General features: G+C 40.2%; 1 protein-coding gene across 2 annotated transcripts in view; it reads left to right on the top strand.

Moving 5' to 3' along the window:
- Positions 1 to 13,433, top strand: part of GABRA4 (gamma-aminobutyric acid type A receptor subunit alpha4) — a 119,484-nt gene that overhangs the window by 96,424 nt on the left and 9,627 nt on the right. The gene's annotated exons all lie outside the window — the stretch shown is intronic.

The raw sequence follows: 13,433 nt of genomic DNA, 5'->3' as shown, positions 1-13,433 counted from the left end.
ACTTAATTCCACTTATTCTCAATTTTTTTCAGGACTAATATTATATTCAGATATAAAATCTCTTCTTTCTAAAAGCTTTGAAAAGTATTTGAAATCTCTGCAGGAAACAGATGGTTAGTGCTAGCAGAATAAGAGAAAGAGACATCACCAGCCTGACCCACAGAAACTTTGTGAGGGAGAACTACAATATATTAAACATGGATGGGGTAATGGAAGGTGACAAGTATTGCTACTTACCCACCAGCTGATTCCTGGGCACAGTGCTCACTCGTCTACTGGTGAAATAAGATGAAGAGATGGGAATAAGCCATAAAAATGGCACAGGGAGGGGTCACCCCTTTCACTTATGGAAGTCTTTCCTTAAATTGTCCTATGTATGACTACAAGACCGCAAACAGCATCAAGAAGATAAAAAAAGTAGTGAGAATCTGGTATAACATTTATCTCAAATACCCTGGGGTGAGATGAAGCTTGTAGAAGTGTTACCAGGGGAATCATGCTGAAATTGGTTTGTGTGGATGAGATCTGATTAATACAAACATCTAAAACATTAATTCATCCTTTACTTCAAGATCACTCTATGAATGGAATTTTTTAGGTAATTAAATTTAATATTTACCTTGAATAAGTAATAACAGAAATAGTTCACTGATGCCCACTTGTAAAGCATAGAAAACAGCATTTTGTCCTGTGTAATTATTTTTAATTGTATGCAATACACTAGAGCAGAACTTGTTATTGGCTTGCAGAGTTGTGTCTTAACCTATGTATAAAAGCATGTCCATGACGGAAAATATTTTCCTGGAGGGTGTAGACTGCATGTTGTTTAGTGGATTAGCTTTCAGTGAAGACTTTGTGCATTGTGTTAATTGTTGCCATTACTCTGTTTTCCTTTAGTTATATTGCCTGTTAAGAATGATAGACCATTTTCCTAGTTTTTGCTCATCAAACCAGTATTAGATATGGCCCATGTGCCAGATGCACTTCATAGCAAAATTATTCCCTTCTAGAATGTGCTACTGTTTCCATTGTCTGGATGCATCTCAGGACTGTCTCCCATCTTTGAGTCTGTGAAGAGGTCATGGAACCAAAATGCTGTGGTGTTAGTCAGAAGCCACTTTCATTTCATAGAATTACAGAATTTTAAGGAAGAGATCTTTAAGATCATCTAGTCCAACTGTAAAGCTAACACTGTCAAGTCCACCACTAAACTATGTCCCTGAGTGCCACATCTATCCATCTTTTAAATACCTCTAGGGATGGTGACTCAATCTCTTCCCTGGGCAGCCTGTTCCAATCCTTGACAACCCTTTTGTGAAGTAATTTTCCCTCATATTCCATCCAAGCCTCCCCTGGAACAACTTGAGGCTGTTTCCTGTCCTCCTGTCACTTGTTACTTGGGATAAGAGATCGACATCCACCTCACCACAATCTCCTTTCAGTAGTTGTAGAGAGTGATAAGGTCACCTCTGAGCCTCTTCTTCTCCAGGCTAAACACTCCCAGCTCCCTCAGCTGCTCTTCATAAGACTTGTGCTCCAGACCCTTCACCAGCTTCATTGCTCTTCTCTGGACATGCTCCAGCATGTCAGTGTCCTTCATGTAGAGAGGAGCCCAAAGCCGAGCACAAGATTCAAGGTGTAGCCACACCAGTGCCGAGGATAGTGGAATAGTCACCACCGTATTCCCACTGTCCACACCATTTCTGACACAGACCAGGATGCCATTGGACTTCTTGGCCATCTGGGCACACTGCTGGCTCCAGCAGCCCCAGGCCCTTTTCTGCTGGGCGGCTTTCCAGGGTCTCTGCAGCAGTTTCTCTCTGTGACCACTCCCATATCTGTCACGTGAAAAACAATGTTTCCTTTTAACATGTGCCAGATGTGCTTTCTGTGACATCCACGACCTGCAAGGATAAGTACAGCATCTAGCTGTTCTGCCTGCTCCCCCACGCCACAGTCCCATGACTGATGCTGCCACACAGCAAGGATGTGACTGTACTTTGACTGGGTAGTGGATGTGCAAATAATCGTGACAGGAGAGGGGGATGCAGCTTCCAGTGCAGCAGAAATAGATCTATGGCCACCCTCTGGCTGCAAGTGTAGGTGTCACTTCCCTCCTCTGCACATTTTTGATAAGTTGAAATAGAATTGCATACCATAAATTATCTTTAACAATCCATATTTCCTCAGCCATACCTTTCTGCAGTGATTTCTGTTGCTTAAAAAAGGAGAATAAATTAACAAGCATGAGAGTTTTTACCTCTGATTGGAGCCCTTGGCTATCTGGCTATTATCAAAACTTCACAGGAAAACTGTTGATTTTCACCCTTCTGAGGAAATCTTTTCCACTTAAGCTCATGACTCTGTTTTGCCTCTTTTTATCTTGGCAGAAAGTGCTCCCCAACCTGAAGCTTTGCTGAACGTGCTAGGAGATGCTTGCAAAAATACTTGTTGAGTGTAATTCTGCCAGTAGTAAAAACAAGGAAAGTCTTCTGTGGGAAGTTTGGATCTTTGACTTTTGCGTAAAAGACTGGAAACAAAAAAGCTGCAAGGAAACAAGCCTGATACCATCTAGATAAAATTTAAAGACAAGGTGATGTTAACTACATGATTTTGCTTTAAGTACCCAAAGGAATTCAGAGGTAGAGATTGTGGTCAGCAAAGTCAGAAGAACCCGTAGATCTGGTGGATGAAAAAGTCTTCAGTCTGTGATGAAGGTAGGTTTTCCCTGAAGACAGTTTATTTTTCTGAATTCCCAGCAACAAAATTTTCTGACTGAAGACAGAAAAAGGTTAAAGAAAAAAAAAAGGGAGAGAACAGATTTCTTAAACCTACTGGGAGAGCTGGGTAATGTGCTGAGGCACTCCTAGCATGTCTAGTGCCTGTATTCCCCAACCTTGATGATGAAATATCATATCCCTTCACAAATCTAGCCATCATCTCCAGCTAAACCTATCATACCTCCTAATAAGCATAGTATGATGCTGTTGATAAGAAACCAGAATTTAATGTAGTTTAAACTGCCACTGGCACTCACAGCACTTTCTGCTGTAGACATGCAGGAAACTGAGAACTGTATTGGGTACACAGATGATAATGGCACTATCCCTGTTGCTGACATTAGGATTGATTTTAAACATCCAGAAGTGATGCTGTAGACTTTGCATTTGAATTCAGTCAGTATCTGCATAAGAAACTGCTAATCACTCCAGAACTTGTCAGACCTTAAGTAGAAGTAATATTGCTAATAAAAAGAATAGCAAAGTGGTCTTTTTTTTTTCAAAATTACTTTTTAAAACAATATAGCATGATGCAGGAAATTAAAGGTCTTAAGGTCAATGTTCTGAATCCTTTTAATGTTGAAATTGAACAGTGAAATTCAAGATTCTTAGAGGTTTTCTCTGAATGCTTTGAAGAATTAATATTTTCCTTTTTTACTGGATATTATCTGTTCAGGATATTATATTGAAAGATCTTTCGTGGGAAAAATATTAATGGTCTGCTTAATCAGTTTTGTAGCTTGAATATTTATATTTATGAGCGGTATATATAATATTTATATAGATAAATATAAATATAATAGTAAACAGTGTGTCCTAAGCAATCCCAACATAGCACCTCTTTTATATGGCAGTAGCAAGGCTTGTTTATATTCATTCCCATTTTGCACATCCTTCAAAGGTCGCCAAATCACTTGCCCATTTTTGATAACTGTCCAACTCAGTGAATTTGCAACATGTGGGACTGCAAAGAGATACTTTTTTACTCTAAGGGCATGAGAAACAAAGAAAGGGAAAAACAGAAAGGAAAAAGAGAGGGTAAGGAATGGTACATGGGTGAAAGTGATGTGCCTGGAGTGTGAGGGAAGGTTATTTGGGATTAAAGAGACATTGTGTGAACAGAAGTATTATTATTCTGAATAGAAGAACTAGAAAACAGGGAGTTGGAAATTTGATCTAGAAAAAAAAGAATTACATTGAGTTCAAAGAGAAAGGATGCAGTAGTTTTGAGAGACTCCTGAAAGACTCATATTTGCTAGGGAAAATAAAAAGTAATTTTTAATACACATTCAAATTTTCATGTAATGCAAGTTGCATCTTGCTTCTAAACACACAAACTGGTCAAATTGTGTAGTGGGTGATGTCGTGGTTTGAATTTTGTGTTCCCCCAGGGGCTAAGAAAAGTGGTAGACCCCAATGGGTGGAAACCCCTGGAAGTTTTGGAGTTCTGTCCAATGGGCGCTTCTGCAAAAATGTCAACATTCCACAAGCTCACCGGAAGAGATGAGCTGTAGTTTTGGTTGTTGGAGGAGAGGTGGCCATGTTGTAGAGCCACGAGGAAGGGACTCTGAGCCCCTCGGGCCCTCTGGGGCCTCCCAGCCCCTGGCTGGGGGCTACAGGGACCTGGAACAGCATAAAGCTGGGCTAGGTGCCTGTAGTTATGCCGGGAGATGTTTTCTCCATGGGCACAGAGCAGCAGCCGGCACTGACCAGAGAAACGGTGGCAGAGAGCCAGAGCAGATAACACCTGAACTGGAGGAGCAGCAGAAGCAACATGCAACACCGCAGAGAAGACTCCTGGAAAGAGAGCCGAGGAGAAAGAGAGCCAGCAGCCTGAGAGACAGAGTTTGGGGTAAGACTGTACCAGATCCCCTAAAACTCCTTTGAGACCCCTCTTGGAGAAGAGTGACATGGACTCCTATTGAGGAGAAGAGTTTTAGACATGCAGCACTGGAGAGAGAGAGGAGCTAAGAAGCTCAGAGCGTCCCGTAGCTGGACCGAGACGGCCAGAGGAATGCGGGGGGAGTTGACCTTGGTTCTTCCCCCCCTTGCACTGCTGCCACGGTGGCAGCCTGAGAGACAGGGCACAGAGGCCCTGCTAGGAGCTGAGTCTCCTGGAGATACCAGACCGTCACGAAGACCCCCCTGTGTCTTCGTGATATGACGTGGTGATACGACCTTGTCTGGGGTTACGAAGCCCACGGAAGACCCCTCGGTTGGAGGCGATGGGGCCGAGAGAGGCTTGAATACCTCCCTCGTGGATGCTGGCAGAAATCCAGCTATCAGCTGCTGCATGTGGAGAAGACAGACAGACTGCTGCCTCAGAAGATGCTGCTGTTCAGGACTGGAAGGGATCTGTCCTTCTTTCCCTCCTGGACTTTTATTTGGAGGGGAGAAGAGATCTGACCCATTGTAAATACTATATGTCATGGTAGAGATAGTTTGTGATCATGTGTATAATGTGATATGGTATTTATTTGTACAGTCATTGTAATGTATTCCCTTTCCCCCACTTTGAGTCTGGTGTGTTTTGTCTGGAAAAACCCATCTCACATTAGGTTGAGATGTGGGAGGGGGGAAAGGAGCTAGGGAATTGGATTTTGGGGCTATCTCAAACCATGACAGTGATATCAAAGTCTCGCTCCCTGCAAGTTACAACTTCTGCAGCCTTTCTTTTGGTCCAGATGGCATCCTGATCTGGTTTAACTATTGCTTTCACTGATTATTATACACCATTTTAGGATTTTAACCCACACCAGTTAAGATCCAAGTAAACTCAAGTGGAAACTGTGTTTTAATTCCTGTTATTGGCACGTTCCCAATGTACTGCAGACGTCAGGACACTTTAATGAAGGGTCATCTCCACACCTCTGCATTACTGCAGAGTGTACACCGAGCCGTTCCCCAGTGAGCCACAAGGCATGGCAATTATCACCAGGTATCTAAACTCTACCGGAAAGCTTGTCCTATTTTCCTGCCGGGATGTATCTTCTTTCTGTGGCGTTCGGGAGAGAAGGAGCTTCTTGCTGCCATCTATCGATAGCGCGGCGGAAGGGCCGGCAGCCGCTGCTCCGGGGCGAGCGCCTTGGCCGGCCCGGTTCATACCGCTGTTTAATCTCTGCCTACAGGGGTAATGAGGTGTTGCTATCCTCACTGATTGAATAAGGAGAAAATGGTTTGAATTGGATGCAGTGTGAGCATTACCAAATCTCAGCCCCGGATCACCGGGTGTGAGAATTCAGGTGTCCCAGAGCTGTGGAGAGAAGGGAGAAAGGGCTCTGGGGCTTCTGCCAGAATAAATTTCTCAGCAAATTGCAATAGAAGTTAAAAGAACTGATGCAGAGATCATAATGCCTGTAAAGTAGTGATTGTTAGACTGTTCGTGAGCATGAAAATCCCTTGCCAGGGCTGTACAAAAGGCTGAGGACCACAAAGGCTCAATCAGAGCAAGTGAGAAGGACAGTGCATAGGAGCAGTGACAAAACCAGTCACAGGACAACGTAACAGGAACCTTTTTATGACAGCACATCTCCCTAGGAGTTAAGCAGGGTTGTGTAAGGTTGTGCTGGGCTTTGGAGCTTCACCGACCAGGGACAGTCTGTGAAAAGGGGGAGGGAAACATGGGACCAGAGGTCTTTAATATCGGATATTCACATCAATAGATGGGGAAACTGAGTCAAAAGACTCAGAATGCCTGAACTGTGGAAGTGTGTGCTTTGTTGTTTGTGCAAACATATCTGTGATTTACTGGTGTTGAATTCCCTGAGTTGATGTCAATTTTTTTCCCATATAGCCTTTGTTTCACACAATGACTTGCAAACACAGGAAAATTCTTCCTGAAGGAGGTTTCTGTCATTTTTCCTTACATTTTGGGGAATGGCTACAAGCTGTTGCTGCCTATGAATAGAAGATATAAATAGATATTTGTTCCTTACTATCTTTGCTTACCCATTAAGGGTGAAGTGCCACCAAAATAAGTTCAAAGATGTTATAAAAACAGTATATGGGAATTTCTTGCTATTAACCTAATATTCAAAGGAAAATGTTAAAATTAGAAAGATAATATGAAGTAGTTGAAAGGAAAAATTCTACCTTAAAAAAACCCCAAACCCAACTTAAAAGCAGCATTGTACTGAGAAGTACTTGAGCCAAGTGTCATTTTCTGTCTTACAGACCTTTTTAATATTTTTTGTTATTGTTAATGTAATTGAAAGTAATTAAAAGATTCTCAGCAACCACAGTCTCCATATGGTGAGGTAGAATATTAAGACTATTTTCATTTCTTCACAGGTCATTGGAGTAGAGCAATATTGGATATTGCACAGATTGTCTTTATACTGTGTTTATTATCAATAGAGAATGCATGTAGGAAAAAAACTCTCAGAAATAACCCAGCCTTTATTTCTAGTAAGATATAATTAATAGTAAAGAGTATTAGTGTCTGCTTATTAGGATCATATGATTCCTCAAAGTCTGTGATTTCCCCCTCAGGAGACCCGTAACTGTTCCACTGTACCAAGCCAGCTGCTGAAGTGACACTTGGCCGATACACAGTTACTGCTGTTCACCATCTGTAGTCTAGCCTGTATGTCTGTCTGACCTCACAGAGCCCCAGCATCAGAAATGCTGGCCACCAGAACAAGCACAGCTGTTGAATCAATGTTTCTGCTCTCATCAAAATGTACGAGTGTTCTTTGGTAAACATGGAAGGGTGCAGTTTTGATCAGGTGATGGGTGGCCAGGCCTTATAGCAGCTTCAGCAAATGCCTCTGTCCTCATTTGTGGGCTGTCCTCACAAACAAACAAACTGCAAACTCCTTCCCCTGCAAACTCATACTGCTAGTGACTTGGCCCACTCTCCTGTACCAAATATCTTGTGTAGGCATGATGTGTCCTCCTTACCACAAAACACCAAGACTGCATCTTACAAGGTAAAATGAGCAAACTGCTGCTGAGGTGTCTTCTTTCTTGCTGGCATTCTGAGCCCAGCATTAGTAAATTACTGTTGGTGGTCTGCCTCTCACTGTCCACTCACAGTGTCACCTCTACCATCTGCCTCCCCAATTTTCATAGCTCCTTGTTCATGTGAGTCAACCCACAATACATTTCACTTGGGTCCACTGGATTCAAATCAGGGAGAGCAAGCAGCTGCTATACAATAATTAAGAGAAACAAAATTTTTAAGACTGCTTTTTCATTACTATTTTCACTTAAACTCTGCTAAGCTCCTTCCTGAAAATGAACTTTTTCTGGAAAGCAGGGAGCAAGAATGAAAGAGGGAAAAGAGAGCATGTATTTTTTAAAAAATATGCACTAGGGGATATCAGTGACAACCTGAAGCGTTGGAAACCACATTGGGGAGCACAACAGAATGGGAAGGTTGTGATGAGAGAACTGAGACCTAGGGAGAGGTTTCAAAAAATAAATATCATAGGAAGAATGTCAAATGGTTTTTTTCAAAGTGCATTTTTCCACTAACAAGCTATACATGAGCTTTAGAAACCATGTCAAGATGATGATGTTTAATGCTGGCATTATATGTTCTTGCTAGTATCTAAATTTCCTTTGTATTTGGTGTTGTGAAGATTACAATGCTACAATCAGTCCTGAAGTCTATAATTTAAAAAAAAAAAGTATTGGAGAAGGTTCAGAAAAGAAAAAAAGAGAGACAGAGCGACTAGAAAACAGGCCTTTAATAAATTTCTAAAGAATCTCAGTCTGTTTAACTTATCAAGGAGAAATTTAAGTGCTGAAAAGTCTGTTTATAACAGTGAGAAAAAATTTTGATAAGAGGTGTTCAGTATCTGACTTGTGAAAGAAGAAGTATTCGAACTTGAAATAAGTGAAACTTCTTATTAAAAAGTGACCATTCATTGTAATGGCTTGTCAAAGTGGAGTCGGTTCCTCAGCTCTGCAAAGTTTCTAGTGGTGTTTGGACAATTTTCTAAATAATTAGAATAATCAGTGTGTTTGTGGTTTGTGTTTCTTTAATTTGGCTTTTTTGTTAGTATGTTTTTGTTTTTACTATTAATATTGCCTATCAGCATTTTAATGCCGGTTCTAAATGTTGAGTAAATCTTATCAAGATATCAGTGCTATTTCAAGATATCAGAACGTGACACATGCACTATTGCTGTGTGTTCTCTGCTGGATTTGCAGAAACGTTTGATAGCTTTTGGTGGACTTAATTTAATTTTTTTTAGAGTAGACACTATATTGCCTGACCATACAAGCATCATAGGTTCACAACACTGGAATTTCTTAGAACTACAGGACTAGAATTTTTACTTATAAGATAATTGGAGGTGCCTTAGATCTATTACTACTACTAGAGAAGTAGTATTTGACATTCTCTGTGTGTATTCATGTTTTTCATTTGATCCTCATTTACCATTACCGTTTCCAAGTAGCTCACATTTACGCACTGGTTATTTCATCTTCCATAGATCCCTGAGATATGAAGGAGGTGATCAGTGTTGTGTAACAGGCTATTCCAAATAAGAACTACTTCATGCCAGGTGAATTTTATCTGAAGTCAGTGCAGAGAGCAGAGGGCAGGTCATAAAAATGTATATTCAGTAGTGCTAGTGCAATGGAGGTGTAATTGCTTTCAGCTCTGGAGTAGGAAAGCCCTTGGGACATCTTTTGAATGTTAACTTAATTCCTATACTATCTTTTTCTTAGGGACCTATTTTATCACAGTGAAGAGTTATCTCTATTTTCCTCTCTGCAGTAGCCATGACATGGAGCAGGCAAATACAATTCAAATTTTCTTGGAACAGATCTTTTCACAAAATGAGAGGAAAAACATTCACTGTGAGACAAATTCTTGAAACCTAACCAGAAATATTCCACTTCGGTTATTTACAATTTCTAATTATTCTTTATCTTTCTCAATTACATGATCTTAAAGAAAAATATTTTCAAGTGTGAGTTTATCCCAAATTTGCAGATGATCTTCATTGACTGTACAAAATTCCATTTTTGCTTCTGTTTTGCCTTTAAAAATTATTTATTTGTCAGGTTATCTATTTTTCAAAATATAGATGATTCTTAAGTAGTATCTAACTACAATTAAGAACAGCTTCTCAATAAGGTAATGACTTTTTACACTAGTATATACAGCATATTACCATTATATAGCCAAGGTTTTGTGCAATTATATGTAAACTTGAAGTCTTGCTTTTTAGAGTAAACATATCTGCAGGTAAACTTCTAAAGTGAGATCATTTGATGTTTCAGCAACAAAAAAAATTTCCTGTTTCAGTAGAACACGTTACACTGTTTTTTATGTGCATCACAAGTGCATTTGTACAGTTAATACTTGAATTTTTTGCCTTTTTTTCAGCCAAAAAGATGGATATGCTGCTACTTTTACTGGAGAGTAATGTGTCCTGTACAGCAAGAAGACAATCTTTTATTCTTTGGGGTTTGACCGAATAATTTTTAGATGTATGACCTTTTCCAGAATAGTTATAATGAAACTCCTACAAAATGTTCCATACTTGGTATGATTCATAGTAGCACATTGTGTACATCCCTGTGTTTATTTTAAAAACTTGTTTAAAAAAGTACAAGATGAGTAGCAATGTGAAATTTACAAAACTTCCTTCTAGAGTAATTTGCATTCCTTCAGGGTGAGTACACTTTTGCTCAGAGCTAAGAGGGTGGGTTCCCTTTTGCTTCTGTTAGTAAAAAGCAGTTTATGTATTGATTTCCTTGATTCATTTAAGTATTTCATGTCACTAAAAAAGCAATCAAAATATAAATACATGAGAAACTGCTCCTAGAGTGTTAAGGGCATGAAATTCACATGAAAGTTTCTCACAGCAGAACGTAAAGGCAAAATCAGGATCAAAATAGTGGGAATTAAATGAACAAAGTAATCACTTTTGGTATCAATATTGAAGTCTGTTGATTGATTGTATACTTTCAGAAAATAACACATTTTGTAGTTACTATTGACTCCTTGATTACTAATTGTCACCTGTACAGAATATGAAAGACAGAGTGAATATTGCCACCTCTGACAAACTAAAGGCAAAAATTTAGCTCAGGAAAACACAATGTATTTATTTAAGCAGGAAAGTCTGATTTATTTATCCTATTCCTGACAATTTTATCTTCCTGTGTGTATCTGTGTGGGCACATGACTCCTGCAGCAAAACAAAATGCACAACAATAAGAGGATGGTGTGTCTCAGAGAGGCTATTTGAATTATTTTAAGGTTATTAAGCAGATGTTCACAGTCCACAGAAACTGGAGAAGCTATTAATGTCAGGGTTGTACAATTATGTTCATCACCATAAAAATGGATATATTTATAGTTTTCTGATTTCATTTTTTTGTGATGTAAAGGCTCTGAAATATTTCCTGAATTGTCATTATGTCACATTAACATAATTTAACAGAACTATTAAATGTGACTTAGGAACTGAGTGACTTTTCCACTGGATTTCATTGTTCATAAAATGCACAATTTTTACAGGGCTCTCTAAGTTGCTTTCTATTCAGCTTAAAGTTTGAAAGTTTTTTACCTTCTCCACACACCAACTCTTAGTGATAAGATTGATAGCGTTACATGCCAGGTAAGCACCTCTTCAAAAAGAGATGCCTGTCATGGAAAGGCAATGCTAGAAAGATACAAAAGTACTGGGGCTCTAAGGGAGTTATAACCATTAGCCCCAGGCACATTTGATACATGCCCTTGCAGTTCCTGGTGCTATTTTAGCCATGCAGCAGCTCCAAACAACTCACTTCCTTTTCACATGCTTTGCAGCACGCAGGTCACAAAATGAAGTACTTCCTTACACACCTTAAACTGAGATGTTTTTCTACATGGTAATACTTCTTTTCATTGCTGATGTTAGAATACTGATGCCTTAAGCCCCTAATGGTTTTTTTATTTTTCTAATATTTGTAAGACTTGTAAATTTTATAGGTAGGTTTTAAAAGCAGAAACCCCTTTGTGCCTTGTTCCTTTCCCTTGTTTATACATTCCCTAACCCTCTTACCCCATTCTATGCCTTCTATATCAACCTACCCCTGAATTCAGTAGCAGTGTTTAGTCTTTTGTCAAGGCAAAGGCCTAGACTGTTTGGAGAACAGCGTATCAGGGCCTAAACCACAGAGTACGGTCAAAAACTAGGTAACAATATACCCTTTGTACTCTGATGAAGCTGAAGATGATGAAGTAGGTGGTCCCAAAAAGACCCCAGACCCAATTCTCAGGGGGAGGGCCCGGGGCGGACCAGAGGAAGGGCCAAAGGGTGGACACATCTGGGATTGGATGGATAATGTTATAAAATGTAACCTCTCGGGCACGGCCTGGGCGTGCGTCTATATCACCTATTGCCTTGGCAAATAAACCCTTTCTTATCTCACCCCTAATTAACTGCTCCGGAGATTTTTTCAGAACCAAAATACACCGGCAACAATACATAAGTAAGGTAACATACTAAGATTGAATATGGCAATTTTCAATAGCCAAATAATCCACTAGTAAAGTTAATGTGAAGGCTTTTTCGTCCGTTACGGCTATTTGTGCTGACAGAGTTGCCTTGGTAGAATATCATCCTGTTATACATAAGTGTCAGATATCTGCCAGTAATTTCTAAGTTAGTGCCTGTCAGACAGGAGCCATTAACTGCTTCAGAAGTCTGAGAGCAAGTTAAGAGAAATGTTCTTTATATCCTTTCTGATTATATATGAATCCTTTCCTTTGCCTCCTACTGCCATATTGTCTTCATGTGTGTTTTACTAATCCATATAACAGCAGAGTCTAGAACAAGCAGAGGTCACAAGTATTGAGGCCATATTGCTGAGAACACAGCTGCTATGGGCAGGGCACGTCTCAAGGATGAAGGACCACTACCTCCCAAAGATTGTGCTCTATGGTGAACTTACCACTGGCTGCCGCATGAGAGGAGCCCTGAAGAAAAGATACAAGGACTCCCTGAAACAACATCTCAGCCTTGGCCATATTGATCAACATAACTGGTCTACTCTGGCCTCCAATCGGGAGGTTTGAAGACACACCATTTATAACGCTGCTGATGCTTTTGAGAAAGAACACAGGATCACCCTTGAGGAGAAAAGACAACGCAGAAAGAATCGTGTCTTGCAGAATATACCATCTAAGGAGTCTTTCTGCTGTGCCTTTTGCAACTGGATGTGCCTGTCTTGTATTGGCCTTTTTAGCCACCATTGTGCTTGTGACAAATGTGGGTAGCGCCCTTCCCAAATCTTCATTCGCAAAGCCCAGCCATGGTGATGATGATGATGATGATGATGATAACAGCAGAGTCTCAGAGGAACTGTGCTTTATTCATGAGTTTTAGATGAAACACGCATTGTGATCTTTGCTGTTCATGACCTGCCTCTTATTGGTGTTGAAGTGAAATGAAACACCCAAGAGGTCTCTGACTGCCTAATGCTGGAAGAGGCCACTTCTGCTTCATGCCAGGTGACATCAGTACTTTTGGGGTGTGTGGGGGTTTGTTTTTTTTTTTTTGGTTTCTCTGGGAAAAGTGGGAAAAACCTCACTTAGGAAACTGCATGCAGCTTCCTTGTAAAGACTAGTCCAAAGCAGTCCAAAGAGCTGTGAGCACATCTGTGATGAAACACCACACTGAGACACTTTTAAACTCTTAG

This window comes from Manacus candei, unplaced genomic scaffold, assembly GCF_025592945.1.
Source record: "Manacus candei isolate 608988 ecotype Guabito, Panama unplaced genomic scaffold, ASM2559294v1 h1tg000028l, whole genome shotgun sequence".
NCBI lineage: Eukaryota > Metazoa > Chordata > Aves > Passeriformes > Pipridae > Manacus > Manacus candei.
This window is presented reverse-complemented; position numbering and strand designations above follow the sequence as displayed.